Below are 26,387 nucleotides of genomic sequence, written 5' to 3'. Positions count from 1 at the left end.
TTAAAATATGTTCCCAAGTAGCTGAATCTGTAGGATCTCATGATTTAGTGATGTTCACGTGAACTCAACATTCAACATGTTGAGAGCAAATGTCAGCAGAAACTGACTTAGTTTACCTGTCATTGATTTGAGGCTTTGGGGGCTGACTGTAATTAATCAATAGGTTCAGCAGTATTTTAAGGTTGTTTGTGGTTTATCATAGTCAAGTCTCTGCAATATGGAAGGAGATAAGGAACATCCTGTGCCAGTGATTAGAGATTTATGCATCTAATTTATCTGAAAATTGAAGGACTTTAGCAGCAAGTTAAAAAGGAGAAGGACCAAGGTGTGGCCTATTAACCCTGCTGCTCAGCACCACGCCCAGCTCTTTATAAATCAGGCTATTCAATTCCTGCACAACTAGTTGCAGCCTCACTGGGCAAGACCTCCAGGGGGTGCTGCCCACACTGTCAGGTGTGGTTTGGGAGTGTCTGAGAGCCCTTGAGGGCGCAGACTGTCACTAGGTGGTAGCCATGGAAGCAGGACCCTTCTGCTCCCCATCTGTGCCACCTCCCCACCCTCTACCTCCCCATCCCCCACCCCCATCCTGCCATCCTAGGCAAATGTGTGGTCACCTTGTGTCCAGTTTCCTGGAGAGTTTCCTTCTCCTGGCACCCAGCCTCCAAGGTGGAGGCGATGCTACCCCATGTGCCCCCATGTGTGGGGCCTGGCAGCCTTCCACAGGGCTGCACGCCAGGTCCTGCAACGTGCTGCATCTTGGATGAGTTTCCTGGCTGTGGCTCATCCTGCACCTGGGCGTCCTTTATGTCCACTCAGAACTTCTAAGCCACTCCAAAATCCCCTAACAGGCACCCCCAGCCCACCCCTCGACACTGACCAGGACCCCCAAGAGTTCTTTTTGCAATATGACAAGGTTCCTGAAATCCAACTGGAGTTTTACTTCATTCCCCAGAACTTGTTTACTGCAGGTTGCAGCCTCTCCCCGGGGGGTTGTGGGAGCCTGCTCCCCAGCGTCGGGGCACCTGTTTATATTTGTTTCCCCGGTGCCCTAGTTTCACACCGCTCCTTCCTCCTGGGCAGAGCTGATACCCCCTCTTATCTTAAGCTGCAGGAGAAGTGGTCTTAGGAATGGCCAAAAAAACCATCCCTCAATCTCGTAATCTAAAAATTAAAGTAATCTGTGAAACATGCCCCTTGTATCAACTCTCCCCCTCCCTCCATCTTTCCTAGATCCACACCATTTTTGGTATCCTCTCTTCACACTCATTTTTCTGTTTGATCCTTGAGATATGGCAACTCCAACTTTGGCCTGAGCTCTTGGCCAGGTACTTGGCATTACTTAAGCTCTGCTCTCAGACTTGGCTCCAGAAGGAGGTTCTCAAAGGACTGCCTGCTGCACTGTGCATGTCCTCAGGGCCCTCCCTGAGCCCAGCCCCCAGCTCCAGTCCCAGGACGTTGCCCCACTGGGACCCCTGCCAGGACACCTCTCTAGGCTCTGATCTCTTCCTCAACCAGACAGCTTGGCCCCAGGCAGTTTCCAGCTGATGGTGAGGGATTAATAAACACTGCAGGAAGTCTTTCCTTTGTTCTTAAAAAACAAAGAAAGAAAGTTCTCCTTTGAAAAACTAGTTGTTATGCACATAAAAATTTCAAAAAGAAAAAAAAAATTCACTCAGATACCGCTGCTCTCCAGCTCTACTCTGCACAGGTAACTCTTTTTGATGTTTGTAGTTTTTGCCAATTTTTATGGTGTAAATACTTATGGCTGATTCCAAGCTACCAACATGATATCAGTCAATGTGGAGGGAGGAAGAAATTCAGGCCAGGCGAGGTGGCTCACACCTGCAATCCCAGCACTTTGGGAGGCCAAGGCGGGAGGACTGCTTGAGGCCAGGAGTTCAAGACCAGCCTGAGAATATAACAAGACCCTGTTGTAACAGAGTAGTCACCCCTCCGCCCATAGATATGGAAGGGAAATTGAGAGTGGAGAATTTGTAACAGAGGGAATGGCCTGGAAAAAAAAATGTCAACAATATTTTCTGTCTTGGATGGTTTGGTGAGGCCAAAAAAAGAAAAAAGAAGAATAGAAAAAATATATTCTCTGTCTAAAGCCTGCATCCCTGCCTCAGGCCAGTGGTTGGGAGGGGCAGGGAAAGTCTTTATTTGTGCAACAGAGATGGCCCAGCCCGACCTGGTAAAGGTAGGTCCTGCGTGGAGGTCACCAGATTGTCTTCAGGAGATGGGATGGTCAGAATTATCTACTGTAGTTCAACAGTAATTTCCTGAAGCTGAGAACCCATCCTTTAAAAGCTCCGTGTTTCTGTGAATGTTCAGGAAAAATTTGGATTTTGAGACGAGAAGGTCTGGCATTTTTCCTCTTTTGCCAGCAAAGTAAACTCTCTTTCCTTCCTCCTCAAAGTGCTTGTCCTCATTCTTCTTTGGCCTCGTGGACAAATGCTGAGTTTTTGGTAACACTATCTCTACAAAAAAATTCAAAAATTAGCCAGGTGTGATAACATGTGCTGTAGTCCCAGTTACTTGCAAGGTTGTGGCAGGAGGATCGCTTGATCCCAGGAATTTGAGGTTGCAGTGAGCAATGCTGACGACACTGCACTGTAACATAGGCCAGAGTGAGACCCTGTCTCAAAGAAAAAGAAAAAGAAGTGTGCACAGTTGGCTAGGGATGAGAGCCAGCTCCCGCTCACCGTAGTAAAATTACGTACATCGTTAGACACAACGCCAGAAATGCACACAAGTGAAAGCATGGGACACCTACACCTTGCTTCTTGCACTGGACTTAGCCAACTTCTCAGCATGAGGAGGCCCAGCACAGCGACCACCGCAGTGGAATGGAGGCACCAGGCCCACCTGCGCCTGCCGAAAACTCTCAGTAGGGACAGTCTGTCCCACAGTCATTGAGAAATGTGTGGCAGGAAACTATGAAGAGTCGACAGGTCAACTACGGTGCGTGTGACTTAAGAAGCTAATAGAAGGATGTTGTTTTTGAGGAATGAAAACTGTGGTTTGAGTAAATCTTGAAGAAACAATGTTTTAATTTCTAATCAAGTAATTAGGAGTTAAGTGAGCCCTTAATTCAGGACAGAATTTAAACTGTTCTACCAGGAAGAAAAACAAAACAAAACTTCACCTCGCTCCTTTTAAAAAACTTCACACGATTTATCAAATTCCCCAGCCAGAGAGAATTCAAGAATCTACAAAACCTGGAGAGAGGAGCCTGGTGCCTGCAGCGGGGTGACCGTGAGCCTCTCAGCCCTGGCTGTGAGCCGTGGACAGCCCAGCCTGCACACCCGTCAGGATGATTCGCCTTGGTGGCCGCCCACAACGGCCTCCGAGCTCCATTAGGACACATTCGTTTTTCTGGGTTTCTGGGTGACTTCCGCTGTGATTGGCTTGTCACTCTGCCTCCTGGCATCTTTCTCAGCCATTTTGAGCTTCCTGCAGTCTTTGTTGGAAGGAGGACAATCAGGGCTGGCATTCACCTGGGCTCTGCTGGTCTGGGTTATTCTCTGAAAGTGGCTTCTACCGGACCATTGAAATGGAGTTTTGTGTACCCTTTAGATGGCAAAGGTGACCCATTGATAAGGAAAACCCCCATCTATTACCTACTACAGCAGCCACCTGATACCCCCACCCCTCACGGAAGACCCACATCAGCATAATACTAACCTAACACCTGGCCCATCAACTCATCTATTACCTGGCACATCAGCATAACACTAAACCTATTACCTGGTGCATCAGCATAACACTAAACCTATTACCTGGTGCATCAGCATAACACTAAACCTATTACCTGGTGCATCAACTACTCTATTACCTGGTGCATCAACATAATACTAACCTATTACCTGACACATCAACTAACCTATTACCTGGCAGGCTTTAGTCACCTGAGACCCCACCCCTTGGATCACCCCAATTTAATAAAAGTGGGAAAAATTGGGTGCACGGGGTTCAGAATTTGGTGTCGAGACCCCTCTGAGCCCGCCGGTGAATAAACCTTGATTCTCCCATTCTCCGATTCTCCGTGTGCCACTCGGTTTGTCTTCGGGACCACTCGCTGTAACACTTGCTGTAACACCATGGGACCCAAAGGGGCCTCATGCCATGCTGGTCTCTGTGAACCCCTCATCTCCCTGTCTCAGGGAGACGACCCCGGGAATGGTCGTCCAACGGTGCAACGCTGAGCATTAGAATCATAAACCATTGGTTTATGGGAAAGGGATAAAGTGCCCATCTCATGCCTAGCACCGAGCAAAGGATTCATTCCAAATGCTCGAATGCACAAGGGCAAGGACCCCTTGCATCCCACTTGTCCTTGTCAGCAGCAGGAGGTTACAGGTGACTCTGCCAGCAGCACCCAGGCTCATCTTGACGCAGGTGGTTGTTCCCCCATGGGAAGCAATCCTCCAGGCTCCATCTCTTCCAGGGATACAGGGAATATACAAAATAGGTATATACAGCTAAAGATGTATGCAAAGCTCAGAAAACTATCAGTTTGGAACCAGATAGCTGAGCAATCTCTGGCTTAACGTGTATGCGTGAGGATGATGCCACTGCAGTTTGTTTAGGGAGCAGCAGGATGGAAACGGGTCATCACCAAGGCCAGTAACTCAGAGATGGCCCCTGTGTTGCAGGAGCCCAAACTATTTAGCCCATCACTATAGTTGGATTTTAAAAGGAGTTAAAAACCTAACACAGCCAGGTGCTATGGCTCATGCCTGTAATTCCAGCACTTCGGGAGGCCTAAGTGGGAGGATTGCTTGAGGCCAAGAGTTCAAGACCAACCTGGACATGTGGAGACCCTGTCTCTATGAAATAAATAAATAAATAAAGTTTTAAAAATTTAACAATAAAAAAAATAAAAACCTAAAACGGAAGGGGATTTAGTGTCTAAAAGCCACAGGCTGGTAAAGAAACGAGGCTTGCCCTGGGAAAAAGGCTCACCAATTTTGGATTTACTCCTCCATCCTGCACGTTCCAGGATACAGTTTTCAGCTCATTGGCAGTGTACTCCAGAACACCCTCGGCGGCAGGAAAAATCCAGAACTGCATAATTCTAGAGTGGATTGACTTACTTCATCAGGCTTAGAGTTGCCTAATTCATTTAGGATACAGGACAGTAACGCAGACTTTATACCTCCCCTGGGAAAATCACTGCACATTCCAGGGCATTCTGTGGGAAGAGCAGAGAGCTGCAGAACCCTATAAAGCTCCTCTAGAGCTGGCAACGATGAAACTGAGCATGGGCCGCAGAGAGGGAAGTCAGGGAGGGGTCCGTGGAGGAGCACAGAAATTCCTGGGTGGATTTGTCATTCAGGGTCAAGATGGAGGAAAGGTCCCTGCTGCATAAATGTTCAAGAAAAGATTGAGAGCAGAACAGATTGACTAGAAAATATGGTTTAAAATATATTTTTAAAAAAATAGTGAATCTAAAACTACCAGATGCTAGTAAAGGTGTGGGGAAATGGCCGGGTGCAGTGGCTCACGCCTATAATCCTAGCACTCTAGGAGGCCGAGGCGGGAGGATCACTTGAGCTCAGGAGTTTGAGAACAGCCTGAGCAAGAGCAAGACCCCGTCTCTACTAAAAATAGAAAAATTAGCCAGCGTGGTGGTGTGCGCCTGTAGTCCCAGCTACTCGGGAGGCTGAGGCAGGAGGATCGCTTCAGCCCAGGAGTTTGAGGTTGCTGTGAGCTAAGCTGATGCCACGGCACTGTAGCCCAGGTGACAGTAAGACCCCATCTCAAAAAAAAAGGGGGAAATAAGTACTGCTAAACGTTGTCATTAGGAGGTACTTTGGGACCTCTTAGCATTACCCAGTAATGCTGAAAGTGTGTACATGTGCTCCTGGATGTCCCCAACTGAGGTCTTTGGAACAGGTGTTCAAGAAAACAAGTACAAAGATATTTATTGGCCAGGCAAGGTGGTCACCCCTGTAATCCTACCACTCTGGGAGGCTGAGGCAGGAGGACCACTGGAGCCCAGGAACTGGAGACCAGTCTGAGCAATAGCAAGACCCCACCTTTACTAAAAAAACAAAAAATTAGGCAGGTGAGGTGACTCTCACCTATAGTCTCCAGCTGAGACAGGAGGATCCCTGAGCCCAGGAGTTTGAGGTTGCTGTGAGCTAGGCCGATGGCACGGCACTCTAGCCTGGGCACCAGAGCGAGACTCTGGCTCTAAATAAATAAATATTGAGTAAAATAAAGCAAAATGTTAGCATGTCTTTAATCTTAGTGGTAGATACATATGTGTTCATTACAACGGTTTACACTGGAGGGAGGCTGCTTAACGGCCCCCTCAAAGATGTCCATCCACCGTCGTAATTCCCAGAACCTATGAATGTTACTTTATGTGGTAAAAGGAACTGTGCAGATGTGATTAGGTATCTTGAGGTGGGGGGATTATCCTGAATGATGTGGGTGGGCCCGATGTGGTCACAGGGGTCCTTGTAAGAGGAGGCTGGAGGCTTAGAGTCAGAGAGAAGAAATGGGACGGCAGAAGTGGAGGTTGGAGTGATGTGTTTCGCAGATGCAGGAAGTGGCTACAAGCCAAGGAGTGAAGACGGTTCTCAGAAGCTGGAAAGCTGAACTTTGCCACGCGCTCCTGGCTGGTCCCAAAAGGCCACTGCAGGGGTTACGGGGCAGGGAGTGCTGAGCGGAGCAGGTGGGAGCCTAGGCCAGGGTAAACCTGCTTCCATGGCCACCTTGAGGATGAAGCTGTCCTGCTGGGGAGAGAAGAGCGGGACAGGGCACTAGAGGAAGGAAGTAGAAGGAGTGAATTCAGTGAACTGACAAAGGAAAGCTCCAGCCACGCAGTAGCTTCTCTATACAAGGGTGTTCTCCGGGTCGCCTTTCCTTGTGGCAATGGGGTCTCCCACAGGTCCCAAGAGACCTGTGCCCTGGGAATGCCCTGGACAGCCCAGCTCCATGGTGACAGCAGGGTCGGTGGTGGCGGGAGCCCTGACAGCCTGTCCACCCATCCTGTCCTAAGGGACTTTCTCTCCCCAGACATCAGCTCAGCACCGGGGCTCGGGGCACCTGCAACCCACCCCCCAGGCGGCCCAGTCTCCCTCTGCTCCTCCTGCCAGCCTCTCACCCGCCCAGGCCCCCACGCCTCAGGGCGGGAACCTTGGGGGGGGCGGGGGAGGACCCTTTCCACATCACAGGGCCAGCGAGGGGGCGGGGTGAAGCCCCAGACCCACCCAGCGCAGGGTATTTCTCATCAACTGCACGTCTTGTTAAGACACTAAAATACAAAACAACATTCTGCCACAGCATGTGCAGAACATAAGTAGACTTAACATAAAGCAGGCCCAGGAGAATTGGGTGTACAGTGAAGAAAGAGAGGAAACATTTTTAAATGCTTTTTTTCTTTTTGTTTTAGCCATAGTACTGCAGTTTTTGTAGCTACCTGTTGGACACCCTAAATATTGAATATGAAATTGACAGGTCCAAAGATATTGGAAGGTTTAAGGCTTAATTTTCTCCCCAAAGGGTCTTCCAATTCTTGTGCATTCCTAGAAGTAACTAGTGAGAAAGCCCCTGCCCAGTAGGGTATTCCCTTCTACTCTGACAGGTAACGTGATGAGGGAAACATCATCCTAAGTGGTTGTATTTTGCTTTGCTTTGAGTATTAAGGAGGTTGAAGATTTTCTTCCCTTACGAACCATTCATTGTCGATTAATCTGCCAGCTCACAACCTCCACCCTTTTCTCAGGTGCCCCACACTGTACAAAGCCCTTGCATATGACAGATCCTGGCCTCTGTCTGCCACATTTTTCCAGAATATATATTTTCAAGTTTGTTTTGTTTGTGGTTTTTCACATAGAGAACTTTGTCATTTAAAAATTTAAATGCAGTGAGGTTTGGGCTGTGACTAATCTTTTCAGGTAAAAGCAGTAAGAATAGGAAATTTTCTTTCTGTAAAGAGACAGGGTCTCACTCTGTTGCCCAGGCCGGAGTGCAGTGGCTCTCTCATAGCTCACTGAAGCCCAAGCTCCTGGGCTCACGGGATCCCCCCAGCCTCCCTGGGATGACAGGACTGAAGAAATACTAACCTGTCCAGGAATAGTATAGAATTTTTTTTTTTTCTGAGACAGAGTCTCGCTCTGTTGCCCAGGCTAGAGAATAATATGGAATTTTGAGGGAGGGAGGGAATTTGATTTTTGGGAAGAGGGGCTGAGTGTGGCCAGGCCAGAGGAGGCATCGAAGGGCAGAAACATGAGAGAAGAAAAGGGGAAAAGCACAGAATAAAGAGGACCTTCACCAGGCTGATGTAAGCTGGGCCTGGTGGCTGACACCTGTAGTCCCAACTACACCATAGGCTGAGGCAGGAGCCTCCCTTGAGCCCAGGAATTGGGGGCTGCAGTGTGCCATGATGCACTCCAGCCTGGGTGACAGAACCAGACCTAATCACTAAAATAATTAATTAATTAATTAATTAAAATAAAAGAGGCTGATATAGCTGATATATTTGCATGAGGGTTGACAGAGCCCCGGTTCAAAGGGCAGCTGCTCCAGGTTGGGGAAGGAGGCCAGGGAGGGAGGGAGCAGGGAACGGAGGCAGTGAGGACCTGGCCAGAGCCATGTGTAGATCTACAGAGATCCCCAGGTCAGTCCTGTGGGCTGGTGGGGAGGAGAGACCTGCCATGGCTGGGGAACCCAGGTTAATCCCCAACCGACACAGTGTCTGGAACATCCTGAGAAGGGGACAGAACCCACGGACTTGAGGACACAGCACCCCCAAATATCACATCCTGGCATGTGAGAAAACCCCAGAAGCAGAAAGGCCTCTCTCTCCTGCCCCTCACCCTTCTCCCCCGGAGCAGGCGATAAGACCCTCATTCTAGCGGTGCCCTGCACACCTGGAGGAAAGGAACATCCTCATCTCTGAGGACACAGGGACACACACAAGACTCTGAGCAAACAGGTCTTGCTGAGTATCCCTCGGTTTGTCACCATGAGATCACACTTGTTTAGCCAGCCACGCTCGTCCACGGCTGTCCACTTCACCATGGAACCTGGCACGCAAAATACAAGGCGCCCTGTTGCTTCTGGTCTTCATTTACAAAGGCTCCTGTGTCTCATAAAACTTATATTAAATAAACCTGTGTGTTTATCTCTTGCTCATCTGTCCTTCGTTATAGGGGCCTGAGCCGCGAACCTAGCGATGGGTGAGGAAAAGAAATATTTCCCCCTACACAGTCCACACAGCAGGAAGTCCCTGAACCACCAAGGCCCAGCCCTGCCAGAGACAGGCAGTCCGAGCCCCACACAGGGAGTCCTGCCTGATCCCAGGGGAGGTCACAGTATGGAAACCAGGCCTGGGTCAAGTCCTCGGTTTCCCCATCCCTAAGAAGTGAGGGGCGCGGCCCAGGTTTGCCCCACACTGTCAGGACTCTGTGGTTGTGGGATCATTGTTTTCTGTTTACCAAGTTACAATTCTGAGAATTGCTGCAAAGTTGGGAAGCTCGCCTTCCTCCTGCACTCAGAGGTTGAGGAAGATCTCAAGCACGGTTTGTCGGTGAATTTTGAAAATCGCTGGTGTGCGCCTGGAGGCCCAGCTACTCTGGAGATGGCTTGAGCCCAGGAGTGCAAGGCCAGCCTGAGCAACACGGGGAGTCCCCTTCTCTAAAAAAAAAGAAAGAAAGAAAGAAAGAAAGAAAGAAAGAGAGAGAAAAAGAAAAAAGTCCTCCCAGTGTTCCAGTTGGGCGTTCAGTGTTTGCATGGTTGAATTAGAAAACAAAGGTCAGAGGCATGATTTGTAAGTCACTGTGGACATTTCAAAAGAACAATCTTTGGCTAGTACTCAGAAGATACAGAAATAGACTGTTGGTCACTGGCTGATTAAAATTGAAAAGCCAAAGATTTTCCAAGAGGAAACAAAAGGAGGCGAGGAGACCAGACTGACCACTCAGAAGAGAGCGTGTCTTGCTGAGGAGCCACTCGGAGGTTGGGGCCTGCCTGGACACAGTCCCAATCCGGGTAAGCGCCTGGGGGGGTGGATGAGTGGGCTCCTTAGGTGCCAGCCGCTTCTGAGTGGGGGCTTTTCCCAATGGACACATTTGCACCGGGCAGCTGCTTCCGGCGGTCCTGCCCCTGCCCAAGCAGTATGAGTGTGTCGTCCCAACGTGGGTGTCCACCCCTGCATGAGGCTGCCCTGTTGCCAGGCAACCCAGTGTATTGGGTGTGTCCCCTTAGCACTCTACTCACAGAGCCTGCGTGGCAGGACTGCAGAGCTAGGACCCTCCCACAGCATCAGTGACAGTCCCTGCCCTCTAGTTTGAAGGTGCACAAAAGCAAGGGAGGTCCATGTTGGGGTCCTCCCACACTGCTGCCCAGGGAGGTTGTGGCTGAACCTGAAGTTTCCATTGGCTGTGTGTGTGCGTGTGTGTGTGTGTGCCTGTGTTTGTGTGTGTGTGTGCGTGTGTGTGCCTGTGTGTGTGTGTGTGCGCGCGCGCGCCTGTGTGTGTGTGTGTGCCTGTGTGTGTGTGTGTGTGTGTGCCTGTGTGTGTGTGTGTGCCTGTGTGTGTGTGTGCGCCTGTGTGTGTGTGTGTGTGTGTGCCTGTGTGTGTCTGAGCGTCCAGCTGCGTAAGGCTCTAGCGGGACCTGCTCCTGACTGAGTTTAGAGAACGGAACGTGCCCTTCCGGGTCAGTTGTCCCCTTCTGGGGCCAGCCGTGGCCATCAGGTGGGTTTGGCCCTAGTGACAGCAGCTGCCAGACCCTTCTCACCGTCCTTGCAGGAATCTTGAATTCAATATTTGGAACCAGCACAGAGTGTCTTGGGACCAAGGGTAGGGCTCACTCTAGGCAAAAAGGAAACGTCTGGAAATGTAAGGAGGCAGACTTGTATGTGCCAAAGCTGTTTCTGAGAGGAATTTTTTTCGAAGAATTTAAAAATATTTTGAGCAATGAAAGCAACGTCTTTGAAATGATCGGAGAACTTTCTAGGATAATTCCTCTGAAGTTCTGTTCTATTTTGACTTTTCCAAGATCTATCTTAACATTGCAGAGGTGAAAACGGGTCGGGACAAGGAGCTGGTTCGCTCACCAGGCACAGGGAAGAGACAGAGCTGGGACCGCAGGGGGTCCCCGAGGGTCCCAGGGCCTGTGTCAGGGAGGGTTTCCCGAGCCTTGTTCTGTTTCTGTTTACATGTGTGTCTCCGGGTGTGTCCCCTCTGGGTTGGGCACCAGCAGGCTCTAGGCGTGTCCCCGTCGGAGCAGCTCCGCCAGCAGGGTGTTTCATGGCTGCAGGGAAATTCCAGAGCAGATCCTGCCACTGCGGTGCGACACTCTTTCCCTGGGAGGGAACCAGGTCTCAGCGGCCAGGACTGGAACAGTTTCCACTGCGGGAGGGCACGCGGGGGGCGTGGCGGTGGGAGGGCCCGCGCTGTCCACCTGGAGGGCCCGGCCCCTGGCTCCCTGAAGCCTCCAGACGGGGTTTAAATTTAGCCCTTCTATTCTGGTCCCTGCTGGGCCGGCCTCGCCACGTCACGTTGCGAAGCAGTGGGCCAGTTTCCCCGAGAACAATTGCTCCTGCCGCACAGAGAGGGGTGTGTAGGAGGCAGATCTTGATCATGCTTCTGCGGTGGTGCGGAAGTGTGATGCAGAGAGCAAGGCAGGAAAGTGCCAAGCCAGAAACCTCTTCCATCCGAACATGTTCCAGGACCGGGGACCCCGTGTCCACACGCCCCACTAACTTCACCACCAGAAATGTGTTTGTCCCACAGCTGTTTGCGGAGGGTGGGGCCTCCTGAGCAATGGGGATGGGAACCGACTCGGTCTCCCAAGGACTAGGTGACCCGGAAAGTGCTCTGGGAACATGCAGGAGCCGCATCAAAATAAGGTAACCCCAGTCCCTATAATTACCACTGCCTTCTGTTCTCTGCTCCAGTGCTCCCTTCCTAACCTGCCGATCAGTCCCCACCGCTCCCTCTGCCCCCTCACCCGGCCTTACCCTCTCCCTGGCAGCACCGTGGATCACAGCACTGCTCGCGTCTAGCAGGTTCCTCTCCACAGGCAGGGTCCAGGGGGCAGGAAGTTGCTTTTGCTCACTGCTGTGTCCTCGGTGCCTAGAGAACTTGCGTGTATTCACCGGACACTTACTAGGTGCCAGACCCTGTATTGAGTGTTTTGAGTGGGTACCAGTTTTGTCCGAGTGACAAGCTGATGCAGGCTTTTCCCAAAGCAGGAAAAGGAATCCCAGAGAAGTTGAGAGTCAGTTCACAGATGACCTGGCAGTCTTGACCCTCAACCACCTCCTTGACTTGGCCATGAGAACTCTCCCTTCCCACCCAGCCCCACAACCTGGTGGGGAGAGGGAAGCCCACCCCAGGGAGCTCTGACCTGCTGGAACATCTGCACATCTTACTGAGGTGTCCCTGGCCATTGGCTGCCCGACTGCCTGACTCCTCAGAGATGGAAGCCGTGAAGCAGACCTGGCTCGTTGCAGGGGGTCCTGTATTAGGAGAGTGGCATTTATTACCAAGAGCCCAAGGTGGGCTTGGGAAGGCAAGGTTGTTCTCTGAATAAACAGAGATAAGGGTGCTCTAACACCTGGACCTGGTGATCACACAGAGAAAGTCCTCAACTAAAAGACCAATCTACCTCTGACATTCCTGCCCAAAATTCCACCATGCAGTCATTTTTTGGGTTAAGTTACCAGAGTCCTATGAAGCCCCTTGGAAATGCAAATCCATCTGAAGAGGAATACAAACTATTGAACTCAGTGTCCCTGCAACTGTGGAGGTGAGTAAAGGAATGCTAGAACTATCCTGAAATGTCTGGCTATGTCTGGGTGTTCCTGTTTCTGTGGAAAGACATTCATTGTTTTTCAGAGGACTGCCTGGAAATGATCTGGAGAAATAAAGGAAAAAGAACAGGGAGGAAGCTACTTCTATGTGGATAAGGAGCAATTTGCAAGACAATATTGTTCAATAAAAAAGCCAGTGGCAGAGGAAGTGCCTATTATACCACTATTTAAAAAATAAAGGCAGGCATAGAAGACACATTCCCTTTTGGCTTAAGTGTGCTGGAAGGCTCTGGAAGGAGGGAGAATCTGGTAGGTAACATTTGAGGCCCAGGGACAGGGTGGGAGAGAAACTTCCCAGCACATTTTCTTTCCAACTTTGCAATGTCCCTCGTGCTCCTGCATCTATTCAAAGAGTGGCTTGTTTTTAAACATTCCTTGGGCCTGACATGGAAACCACAGATGCTCTTGCCTCTAGCTCTGAGACTCCCTGTTCGGTGCTCTGCCACCAACCTGGTGCCAGTCATCATTTGGGGTGGGGTGTCCACCGTCCATGGACAGAGGGACGAGAAGGAACAGAAGGACAAGAAGCAGGGACCAACAGCACCAGGGTGCCATGTGGGCCAACCCTAGCAGATGGCAGCATGTGGCTGCCCTGAAGAGGAAGGCGACACGGGGCATGCAGGCGTGGGACGGGGACGTCAGGAGGGCTGGCTGGCCGGGGACTCTGGGGGCAGGAGGTGCCCCGGGCAGTGCTGGGTCTGGTGGGGCCCATGGACCCTTCTCAGAGTGATGTTGTTAAAGGCCTAAAGTAAAATGCCCAGGATGAAAGAGGAAACAAATTATATCGCAACACAATTGCCATGTGTGTTAGGCAAGTATTTATGAACGTGTTCATCAGCCAGGTCCAGTAGTGGCCTGATGACCACCAGAGTTTTCAAGTCCTGATGAACACAAATGATTTTCAAAGTGTCTTCACCAACTGTGGTGCGATTAGAAAACATCTGTGATTCCATGGTGACAGAGTCCCAGGACCTGCCCATGCTACTGTCCTGTGATGCCTCCACGCACAATGGAAGGAAATGCCAGATTTCAATTGAAGATGAGCAAAAATAGACATGTCGATTTTTCCCGTCCTAAATTCACCGGATCCTTAACTGTAGGCTACGAACCCCACGAGTGAAGGTTGGAGGCAGCACCTACGGGGGAGAGAGGGTGGATTTCTAGACATCGCCCCAAACCTTCCACGTTCCTTTGGGAGACCCGGAAGGAGGAGGAGGGATGGCGCCGGGTATGGGGGAGGCCTGGGGACTGTCCAGCTGCCGCCCGGACACTCTGCCCTGGCTGGAAGCCGGTCTGGAGTCTGCGTGGATGGACGCTCCAGCCGCTGCCTCCGGGCCTGCCAGTGACAATGGAAATGTGGGGCGCAGGTAGCCTGGCCGGGAGCAGCGGTCAGGGGGCCCCCACGTCTCCAGCTCCCCTCCCAGACGCCCCAGTTCCTTCCCTTCAGGGGAGACCCTGCCCGAGTCTCTCGCAGCCAGAAAGTACCCTTGGGCCCTCCCTGTCCCTCCAGAGGGTGGTTCCCTTCACCTTGACCGCGGGCGACAAGGACATGGGGTGCAGCCTGGGGCCTCTGCCCTGCTTTCACCTTCGCGGGAGCTGAGTCTGAACCCGGACACAGGGAGCCCAGATCTCTGCTCCGGCCGGACGGGTCCGTCTCACAGCCGTGGGCTTGGCGTGTTTTTCCAGTCTGTTTGCTTGATTTGTTTTAACACTTGTTTTACCAAAATGTTTAAACATACATGAAAGTAGAAAAAAAATAGTAAATAGCCCCTCACCCAGATTCTACAAATCTCAGCCTCTGTCACAGTGGCTTTCTTGTCCCTTAAGCATATAATTAGTGGTGCCTCTTTCCCTCTCAGAAGGCCCTGTCTGAACCACTGAGTGCAATATTTGGCCCTAGACAGGATCCTGCACTGGAGGACAATAATTGCTTTCGAGGACATCTTTGGGTCAGTTGATAAAATTGGAACATAAACAGTGAAGCAGAGCTGCTGTGGTGGCTCAGGCCTGTGGTCCCAGCTGGTCAGGAGGCCCAGGCAGGGGGATCCCTGGAGCCCAGCAGGTGGGGGCTGCCGTGAGCTGTGATTGGGCCACTGCACTCCAGTCTGGGCAGCAGAGCAGCACCCTGTCTTCCAGCACACACACAATCCAAACCAGCCCAGCAGATACAAGTCTCATGTCAAAGTTAAACTAGAGAAGTGAATAAAAAGAAATGTGGTTTTGTGAGAATCTCCCTGTTCCTTGAGACTACACAGTGACTATTTAGTAACATGTGCCAGATAGTACAAACAACTTTCAAATGTTTCAGAAAAAAATATGTCTGTCTGTGTTTGCATCCATGGATGTGTAAACATGCATATCGAAGTGTGTAGTCTCATGAAATTGAAAGGTGCCAGGGAAAATGTCCAAAAGGTGAATCTGAGTAAAGAATACAGGAGTGTTCTCGTACTATTTGCATCCTTGCAACTTTTCTATAAGTTTCAAATATTTCTAGAAATATCTACAAATAATTTAGGAAACCAATGAGAAGCACTAGTCCAAACAATGAATGGCCCGACCACACTATATAAAATTCATCTAAAATGTGCAATGCAGGCTAGACCTGGAGATGGGCCCTGTGATTTTGGGCTTCAGGACTTCAGGGTCTCACAAGCCAGTGTCCTCTCAATACACATATTTGCATCTCTTGGAAAGGCTGCAGGGAATATAAACTAGAAGCTATTATTGTTTTAGAGACAGGGTCTGGCTTTGCCACCCAGGCTGGACTGCAGTGGCATGATCATAGTCACTGTGACCTCAAACTCCTGGGCTCAGGGATCCTCCTGTCTCAGCCTCCCAAGTAGTGGGACTCCAGGTGGACACCACCATTCCTGGCTAATGTACTTTATTATTTGAAGATATGGGCTCTTGCTATGTTGCCCAGGATGGCCTGGAACTCCTGGCCTCGAGGACTCCTCCCGCCTCAGACAAAGGGATTATAGACAGGAGTGACCTCGCCACCTGGCCTGGGCAGCGGAAGCAAGGACTGCATGCACAGCCCTGTGCAGGGACAGTCGGGGGCAGCCACAGCTGGGTTGCTCCTGCCCTCCAGAGGCTGCTTGTGGGCAAGTGGGTGGCGTCTGGGGACCTTCCTGACCAGATTCGGCTGTGCAGCCCCAAGTTCAGCGCTTGTGGGCTGGCCGACAGCAGTCTCCTGCCTGGGGCATCTGTGCACGTCATGGACGGAGCTGCTGCCCAGCGCAATGACCCAGAACAAGAGTCCTTGTCCATCACCTCAGCTTTTCATAATGGCCCAGGGTCCCTGAGATTCTCACCACCAAGAAAAAGATGACGTCTTTTCTTATTCAAGTCTGGGTCGGAACTTACCATGTCTTCTCTGATCACCCAATGTCTCCTCTCTACATCAATTAGTGTGCACCCTCCCCCTGCAATCCTCCTGCACCCTGAAACCATGTGCGGAACGATAGCATCCCTGGGTAACATCTACTAACACTGTGTGCATCATTTAATCTCCCCAGGCACCCAAGGAGGTAAGTACTATTATCGCATCTACAGGGCTTAGAAAAGGAGAACTAAGGTCACCAAGCTAGAAAGCGGGAGCTGGGCTTCCAGCACAGGCGGGACAGGACACGTGCAAGGTGCCCTGCTCCAGAGGACCTGGGAGCCCAGAGGTGGCAAAGCCCAGTCTGGAAAGGAGACACGGCTGGGGCACAGTCCGAGGTTTAGGAATCTCCCTGAGTGTCCAGGGTGTCCAGAGAATGGACTTAGGAAGCAAGATTCAAACCCCAGCTTAGCTGGTCACTAGCTGGGTGACTTTGGGCAAATTCCTTGACCTTTCTATACCTGGGTTTCCTCCTCTGTAAAACAGGGATAATAATGGAGCCTCACAGGGTAGCTCTAAGGATTAGTGAGTAACACACACAGAGTTCAGGACAGCAATGTTTTGGGAAAAGTGCCACCTTCTGTGCATCCCTCTCTTAAAACCGCCAGGTGGCCTGGGGGACTCCCACAGTGGCTGAAATCATTTAATGAGTTTAGCCAATAGAGGGTTGATTAATCAAGCAGTCATCACTTTAGAAGAAAGTGCAAAAGGTTATAAAGGAGAAAGCCTAGATCAAGGTGAAATGTGTTCAGGAAGCCTGTGGGGCTGTGTGGTCCTTTCAACTGCAAAGAGAAAGGTTTGCCGGACAGTGGGTGCCCTGCAAGGTGGTCTGGTCTCCTTGGGGGTTGGCAGAAGCTGGGAGGTGAGAAGCTAAACTGCTGGCTTTTTCATTTTACTCTTACAAGGCTCAGCATTTCTCAAAAAAGTTTTTTAAAGCATGTACTACCATTGGGCTTTCAAAAAGTATCAAAATTTGAAAGAAAGGTCTTTGTCAAATACTTTACTTTTCTCAAATAGGAGTCAGCCCACGGAATATTTGGCTAAGTGGGTTTATAATTAACACAGGAAGGGTTTTCCTGAAACTTTAACTTGAGGGCTTGAAATTTCCAGCAAGGCCAACAGGAAGGGGACATCCTCAGCGGTGTCTTTAGCTAAGAAGGTTCCTCATGCCCTGGCGGACTTAAGGTGACCTCTGCAGCCGGCCCTGCCAACAGTAATTTATCAGCAACGGGAAGAGCCACCGCCCAGCCCTGCTCCTGAGCTGCCTGTGACAGGAGCAGGGGTACGGGCTGGACTAGATGCTTGGCCACCCAGAACTGCTGGGCTCCAGCACCCCAGTGTCCCCTCCTCCAGGCCACACTGTTGAGTGCACTGGACTCAAATGTTCCCTGTGTAATGATGGGGAGGAGGCTCCCGTTACAATTCAGATTCAGGTTCAGTAGGTCTGGGGTGGGGCCTGAGACTCTGCATTTCTAACCAGCTCCCAGGGAGGAAGACGCTGGGGCCCAGAGGCCTCACCTGAGTGGTGAGGGGCAGGAGTGCATGACCTGGAGGCCCCTGCCCTCTGCCCTCCTGACCTTGCTGCTGCAAATTTCCCTGGTCTGTCTGTGTCCATCAGAAATGTGGCTGCCAGACAGTTCCTGGTGCCCTAAGTGTGGGCTGGACCACCCCATCCCTTGTTCCTGGTGGATACTGTTGTCACTAGAGGCAAGATGGGCACGGTTTGGGGACAGCTTCATCATGCCAGGGGTGTAGACCCCCAGAGTGAGCTCTCTCATCTCAGGTGAGCTTGGCCCCATAAGTGGTCTTGGTGGGGAGGAGGGGGCAGAGGGCTTCCCTCCCGCCCCACCCCTGCCTTCCATGGAGAGCCTCAGCTGCCCAATCAAGTAACCGTTTCTCAACCTGCCCATCAAACCAGTTTCCCCAGGTCCTTTCCAACTGGTTTCTACTACTGGGTGTGCCTCCCCCATATGGCTGTGCAAGGAAAGCCGTCTGTCAAGAATTGAAACATGGGAATCAGTGTTGTTGAAGTTACGTGGGGCATCCCACGTAGAAAATGTCCCAGGGTTCATTAGCACCCAGAAGAAATTTGGAGGTCCGCAAAACTACAAAATCCTAAATCTCTAAGCTGGAAAATTCGCTACCTCTATTCCTCTATAGGAGGACGCAATTGTAATTTCTAGTTTTATACAGTAGCACCCCTCATGTAGTCCAGAATCATTTGGAAGATTCTGGAATAAGGGGCAGTATGCTCACTAAGTAGCCAGTAGGGAGTTCAGCATCCGCCAGCCTTTGTTGCTCCATACTAATGCAGGGCAAGAGAGCCTTCTCCCTCCTGTCCGGAGCGTCGCTACTGTGAGTCTGAGAGAAGCTGGCCGCAGACAGAGGAGCAGGAGGAGAGGCACACACGCTCACTGCGTGCACAGGGGCAGCACGGGACGGCAAAGGAGCACCCAGCAGCCAGTGGGATTTAGAAGCAAATACATCCTCTTCACAGGGGAAAGGGAGTGGGATGTAGGCGATGTTTAGGAAGAGTAACTGATTTTTCGGGGAGATGAATGGGCCTGAAGAAAGGACGAGAGCCTGGGACAAAGTGCACCTGAGCTCCAGGTGTGCTGCCATTCTCTTCTGCCTTCCTGCCACACGCCGCAATGTCCCCTGGCTGATGCGATGTGTGGGGAAGGGATTCGGGACAACTGAGTATCTTCTCTAGGATCCTGGCTTTAGGTAGAGGTTGGAATTCAGAGGAAGCCCTTCCTTGCATTGCTGCCCACAGCCGCTCTCACCCTGACATCCAAAGCCGCAATAGTTTGGGGTGTCATTTTCTGAGCTTCAACATTAACAAGTGGACATTTGTAGCAGGCACTTTTCTAAGCCCCTCAAATGTATTAGGTCATTTAATTCATCAACCCTATGAGAGTCATGAAGGGAGTCGGAATGTGCCTTCCTAGTATATGCCAGTTCAAAAACATCATTTTTCTGTGATGAGACTTTGGCATAAGGATTATTTTGAGCTGAAGAACATTGTGAAGGAGCAGACAGACGTAAGCAAAGCGTTCTGCTCTCCCTCTACCTGCCTGAGAGCAGGGCCTACATTTCCCTCAGGGGGGGCTCCTCTCTGCTTCTCCCGCACCAGCACGAAGAGAACAAACCCTGTCACCAGCGCGAGCACTGAGATTAGTTGCTCATACACAGAGACCTTTGCTAAAGAACCCTTATCTTCCATTAGTTTCTCCCATATATTTAGCTTTCCCCAGTTACAGCCCCTCGAAGCCTCAACTTCTTACACTTCGTGTTGTCACATCTCCACAGAGTCACTGTGCTTTGTTAAAACGGTATATAAGTCTGTGGGTCTAACCATCTGTACACATAATGAAAAAAGCTTTTTCTCCTGTTATTCTGGCTTTTGTCAGTTGAATGCATAGATGTTTCAGAAGATCAGGGAGTAGAAGAAAATTTTTCCTCCTTTTCAGTTCCTATTACTAATCTCCTTTAGGAGAGGAAAATGAAGCACAAAGAAAGTGATTTGCTCAGGTCACACAGCCAGCGAGGGTGAGAGCCCAGGCAGTCCCAGTCCAGTGCCACATGCAGTACGCCGCTTCCCACAGCGAGGCCAGCCCCACGTCACTCATCCACATCACAGATATACGTACCTATGGCTTAATAGTCTTTCTGAGGCATATCCAACAATGGGATATTATTCGGCCACAAAAAGGAATGACATATCAATATACGCTACAACGCTGATGAGCTTTCAAACATTATGCTAAGGGAAAGAAGCCAGGCACAGACGACCACATGTTGTATGATTCCATTTAGCAGAAGCGTCTAGAATAGGCAAAGCCATAGAGACAGAAAGTAGATTCCTGGTTGTCAAGAGCTGGGGGAGGGGTGGCTGAAGAGTGACTACTAATGAATAGGGAGTTTCTCTTTGGGCTCAAGAAACTGTTGTGGAATTAATGGTCATGGTTGTTCAAATTTAGCAATATATTGACAACTGCTGAATTGTATTTGTAAAGGGGTGAATTTTACAGTATGTGACTTATATCTCAAAAATTAAAATAAAAAATGTTAAGGGTTTTTGAGGACTCTCAATAATCTGGCCTAATGAGAATATTTGGTAATTTAGTAAACCAAGGACGGAATGAGAAATCTCCACGGTCGGCTCCTTTCTGTTCTCAGCTCCTCTCACTCTGCCCCTCAGCTCCCCGGTCTCAGAACACGCTGGGCTCAGCTGAAGCATCACTGCCTCCAGGAAGGCGCCCTGGTCTTCTGCCGAGTTAGGTCCACCGCCACCTTGTGTAGCACCCCATGGTAACACTCAGCACCCTGGTAATGTGCTCAGGGTCTGGCTTCCTCACTGAACTCTATGCTCCATGAGGGCAGGGATGGGTTGGATCATTCGCTGCTCTGTCCCCTGCCCCCATCACCAAAACAGAGGAGGCACTTACAAATCCACCGGACAGGGAACATAGGGAGCAAGGGGACCAGATGCAGAGAGAGCCTTGTGGGTGGCAGAGGCCCCGCTGCTTCCCCAGGGGTTCTTCCCCGTCAGGGTGGCAGCTGAAGCCAAGCCCCATCGTTCATTTCTCATCACAGATGACAAGGGGACCTTCCTGAGTCCGTTTCATGTGAGCCTTTCACTATTTACTCCAGACAGTGCACGTGCCTCATGCGGCAAGCACGCAGCTGACTTGTCCCCGATGTGAATGTTAGAACTTCTCTTTCTCCGACTAAAAGTTTTGAGCGGTCTTGCATGTTGTTTGGGGGGACCAGGCACAGCTGTCATCTGCATGGAGCTATGTCAATGTGTCCTCACAGACGATCAGCTGTGGATCCTGTTCTCTCCTTCACACGGAATAACAACCCGAAACACTTGCTGCCACTTTAGTATTAAGCACCTCCTATGGTCTAGGCACTTTACAAATATTGTCTCTAACCATCCCCCCACCCTGCCAGACAGATTCTTATCCACACTCTACAGATGGACAAAGTCAGGAGACGAGTATCTTGGCAAAGCCACAAGCTAGTAAGCGGTAAAGTACTTTCTAGTACTAAATGCAGGAAGAGGTAATTACCTAGAAAGGTGTTTACAGTCACTGGAACCTTTTAGATTTCATAGGAACATTTCAAAATGTTTGTTGGGAATTTGTGATTTAATAAACAGAGGAAACAAGACAGGATATCTCTGTATATGAGACCTGAAATCATATTCTGCTTCCATTTCCTATTTTTTCCACTTCTAAAATTAACAGAGGCTGGGCAAGGTGGCTCCTACCTGTAATCTTAGCACTTTGGGAGGCCGAAGGTGGAGGATGGCTAGGGGCCAGGAGTTTGAAACCAGCCTGAGCAGCACAGCTAAACGCCCTCTCTACAATAAATAGAAAAATTAGCCAGCCATGGGGTGGTGAGTGCCTGTAGTCCCAGCTAGTCCAGAGGCTTAGGCAGCAGGATCAATTTAGCCCAGGAGTTTGAGGTTGCAGTGAGCTATGATGATGCCACTGCACTCTAGCCTAGGTGACCAAGTCAGACCTGTCTCAAGAAAAAAAATTTTAAAGGAGCATATGGTTTCCTTATATTAATGAAGCAATAATGAATAAATGCACGTAACTTGTTCTACTTGAAGAAAAGAGAAGGCAAAAACAAATTGCAATAAAATAAACTCTTCAAAGGGCAGGCTGCTTTACATGTGTAAACTAAAAATGGGATATTAATAGAAAGGGTCTTAATGAACAGGTGAGTCTATAAAGGTTTGTTAATAGGAGAGAGGGGCCTGGTATGAATGACAATCTTACCACACAAGAAAAGCACCTACCATTTATCAGTAATGCTGGGTGTTGGTTCCCCAACTGTTAAAGTTTAAGAAAGAAATAAGCATGAACATAATTAACAAATCCTATGCAAGTGGAGGACTTGGAGATTGAGGTTGCAATTCAGACAGCTCAGCTTCCAGGAAGGATCTCTCACCTGCTATTTGCTCATCAAAACTCAGAACCTTGGGCAAAACTCAGAACCTTAAATCCCAGCTGCTTCAGATGTAAATAAGGAATTATCCCTCCCTGCCCTTTCTAGCTTGAACTGACCCCAGCCTCACCTGTGAAAGTACAGGTCCTCACAGCCTCAAAGGAGTTGGGGAAACTACAGTAAGGCAATAATGAGCTGAGCCCCAGTAGGAAAAAAAGGAGGAGGGAATAAGGAGACTTTTCTTCCCAAGCCCCAGGCCTGATCACAGCAGCTATGGGAATTCTCCTGGATCACTAGACACTAACATTGTGGAGCCAGGGTGCTTCCCACACATCACCTAGTGCTGTCTCCCGCTGCTCGGGATCAAGTTGCCCCCAGAGGTGACAGAAAGAAACCGGTCCTCCCAGCCTGCTGAGCCTTTTCCATTCGCCCAACCACAACTCTCCGGAGAATCAAAAACTGCTATAGTTTGCATGTAAAAAACGCGAACCGAACTTCATAACGCACAGAAAAACACTGGCAGGAGTCATGCCAGGTTATTAGATAGCGGTTGTCTTGGCAGGTGGGTATATTTTTCCTTTCACGTTAAGTACTTTTGTACTTAACATCTGTTTTTGTTTCTCCATATGTACCTGGTCATTAAAATTAAAGACTTAAATCAGGGCTGGCATATTGCAGGAGTGGAATGCCAGCTATCATTCCTTGTTTTTAAAAATTTCTACCAAGAACACGTATTATTTCTTGGTTAAATATATTTTTAAACGTTTTACTAATAATTGCTTGGAGTGAACATCTCCTTAACGGAAAAACGTTTACTTTTCTTTTGCCTCCCCAAAATCCATACCCCCAGTTTGAAGTAGCAAGTTTCAAACTATGAGATTAACTTGAGGAGGGGTATGCCTTTACTTTTGCCATGAAAATCTTGTAATCAAAACCTACAGGCGAGGCCTGGTACGGTGGCTCACGCCTGTAATCCTAGCACTCTGGGAGGCTGAGGCGGGTGGAATGTTTGAGCTCAGGATGTTCGAGGCCAGCCTGAGCAAAAGCGAAACCCCATCTCTACTAAAAACAGAAAGAAATTATATGGACAGCTAAAAGTATACATAGAAAAAAAAAAAAAAATTTAGCCGGGCATGGTGGTGCATGCCTGTAGTCCCAGCTACTACGGAGGCTGAGGCAGAAGGATAGCTTGAGCCCAGGAGTTTGAAGTTGCTGTGAGCTAAGCTGACACCAAGGCACTCTAGCCCAGGCAACAGAGTGAGACTCAGTTTCAAAAAAATATATATGAAAAAATAAATAAATAAAAAATTAAAAAAAAAAAAAACAACAAAAAACTCTACAGGCACTGTCCAAGGGCTACATCGCCAGCTTCTGGGGTTAAGCCTGTGGACCCAGTAAAGACTCAGGGTTGTGAGAGTCTGGGGCCTTCCAGGAGGCGAACACTCCCCACCGCGAAGTGGAAGTGCGCCCAGCACCGCGGTTAGAGTGCGCGACAGAAAATGGACGCGACTGCCTTCCACGCGGCCACGAGTAACGCGCCTGCGCGATGCGCGCCCACCAACCCTGCCTCAGCCCACGAGGCCTTTAGGGCACTTCGGCATGTAGGACCAGGGAAGGAAAAGAGCGCAACACAGCGCCGCACCCCGCGACGGTGCGCGCGGTTCCGGGGATCCCGGCTCCGGTGTTGAGAGTTCGCTCCATGCCCCTCCACACCACGAGCCGGTCCTCAAGCCCTGGCCGCACTCCGCGCTTTTCCTCCAGCCTTTTGTGTCCCGGCGCGCGGCGGAGGGAAGGGGAAACGGTCGCCCCGCTGTGCGCCTGCGCAAGGGGGCGGGACGCACGCCCCGTCCCATCCCGAGTGGGCGCGGTTTCCGACCGCCCCGCCCTCGGGCCGCCATTTCGTGCTCTCGCGCCTCGCCTGGCGTCTGCGTGATGGACGCCCGGAAGCCGGGACCACAAAGGCCCGAACTCAGGGGCTGCGCGGGCTCCACGTCCTCACGCTGCCGGCCGGCAGAGATGGCGTCCCGGAGCTTGGGGCAGTGCCCACATTTGGGGGAGAACGGGCGTCTCTTCCTCCTCCGGATGGTCCTGGGAGCTGGCCCCGGCCCTGTGCCCGTCTTCGTGTGTGCAAGACCCATGTGTCTTTCCGTGTATGCACACCCTCGTTAGCATGCACTCTCCCTCGCTGCGCACCCAGATACGTGTTTATTCTGTCCCGCATGCATGAACCCGTGGGTTTCCACGTATTCGTGTGTGGACAACCTCCAGGATGTCCCCGGACCCAAATATTTCCGCACTTGCGTTTGCACTAACAGGCCGTTCTCACAGGTCCCTGTGGGCAGATGGGTGTGCTTACCGGATCCCCTCCTGTGCACAGACCAGGAGCACAAGCCCCGCCCACTCAGTCTGTGGTCTGGGCCACCTATCCCATTACTGGCCTGTTTTGGATTCATTTGCTCTTGCCTTGTTCACATGCAAAGCATAGCCCACCTGCCTGCCACCCTATGAAATTCTTAGCCTTCCCTTCATTTTTTCTCCCTGATCTGGTCTTCTGCCATCCACCCAACTGACCCAACTTTGCACTATGGTCACGTAGTGACAGTGACTTGGAGAGTGTTGCCAGTGGGGGAAACATCAAGAATTAGGTGGTTAGGGGACATCATGATGGATCTGGCTTGCCAAGTCAAGAAAAGCATCCTGGGGGAAGCCGGGAGACGAGGCCAGTGTGCTTGGCCAGGGCCTGGGATACAGGGATCAGGGTCCAGGCCCAGGACAGTGCACACGTAAGGACTATTTTGATCTCCAGGCATTTAATGGCCTGGAGAGTGAGAGGACAGGGGTTCCAAGCAGAAGGGTTGGTGATGGAGAGGAGGGTCTGTGGGGAAAGGGGACCTGTTTGTGGTGCCCAGGGGCAGAAGAGGGGCAAAGAGCTGAAGTGAGGGCTCAGCAGGGACTGGCATCCCCAGGGAGGAGTGGGGAGGAGGAACACTTGGTGTGGACAGTGTTCTGGGGTTCACTGCTCCTCTTCCTTCTATACTGAGCACATGCCTCTCCCCAGAAAAGGCACCCAGTCTCTCTCTCCAGCCCTGCACCACCTCTGGCAGTGAGGATGCAGGGAGACAGGGCCAGTGGAGGACAGGCTGGCTCAGAGGGCCGGTCAAGTAAAGGGGACAGGCCTGGCATTGGAGCTGGAGTGACTACAGAAGCGCCTGGGTGGCCCTCCTTTGCCTTCCCTCTGAGCCTCCTCATCCCTGTTCCTTTCAAAGGGATGGTATTCTCCTGTTATGCTCCTCAAAATCCATCTCCTGTCACATGCCTCTGCCATTCCTGTTGAGAGCCCCTCTCCACAGGCCCCTAATATGTCACGGAGCCCAGAGCCCATTTGAACATGTCTCATGAGGGAGCATGGCCCACTTTGCGGGACATCATTTCATGTAGGCCAGATCTTGTCCATCTGAAGCGAAGACTTTTTTCTGTCCCCCAAAGATGCTTTCTGAGCACATGTTGTATGTGAGGCCTGTGTCCAGTCCAGGGATAGAGCGGCCATGGACACAGGTCCTGCCTCTAAGGAGCTTAGGGACCCGAGTTGCAGGACTTCAGGGTCCAAAAGACACCAAACAGCTTCTTGATGCTTGACATGGTGATGCTGAAAGTCTGTGCACCTTGGCCTGCCTTCACTGTCCCGGACCCCAGGCATCTCCAACTAGACCAGGAGAGGGGGCAGGGATTGCATGGTGGCATCTCCTGCCCCTTCCCCCTCCACACAGCCCCCTTCCAAGGGGTGGCACTGTTTCTGTGTCTCTGAGGCGTGGGCATGGTCCCCAGCCCATGCTGCCGGGGGTCAGAGGGAGCTGACCACCCTGCCAGGGGCACCAGCTGGGTTTCTCCTCCTAAGGGGGCTGTGGGCACAGGGGAGGCCTCAGCACCAGGCCTGGGTGGCCCTGGAGGCCTGTAAGACAGGTTGTTCCTGTGTCACTCAGGCATCAGAACCGGTTGTGCCACTTTAATCCACCAGCAGGCCCAAAGGCAGAAGCCCCCAGGAAGACCGAGCCTGAGATCTGATCTAAATCAAGTCTGCATAACATGGAAGTAGGTGAAGCGGTCTCACCTCCTCTCCTGCTGAACAGGCAGATTACATACTTTTCCCAAAAGCCCCCAGGACCTGGGTGATGTCATTGTCCCTTAAGGGCCATTCTCAAAAGCACA

Source organism: Eulemur rufifrons, chromosome 1, assembly GCF_041146395.1.
Source record: "Eulemur rufifrons isolate Redbay chromosome 1, OSU_ERuf_1, whole genome shotgun sequence".
Classification (NCBI taxonomy): domain Eukaryota; kingdom Metazoa; phylum Chordata; class Mammalia; order Primates; family Lemuridae; genus Eulemur; species Eulemur rufifrons.
Note: the sequence above shows the minus strand (reverse complement) of the source record.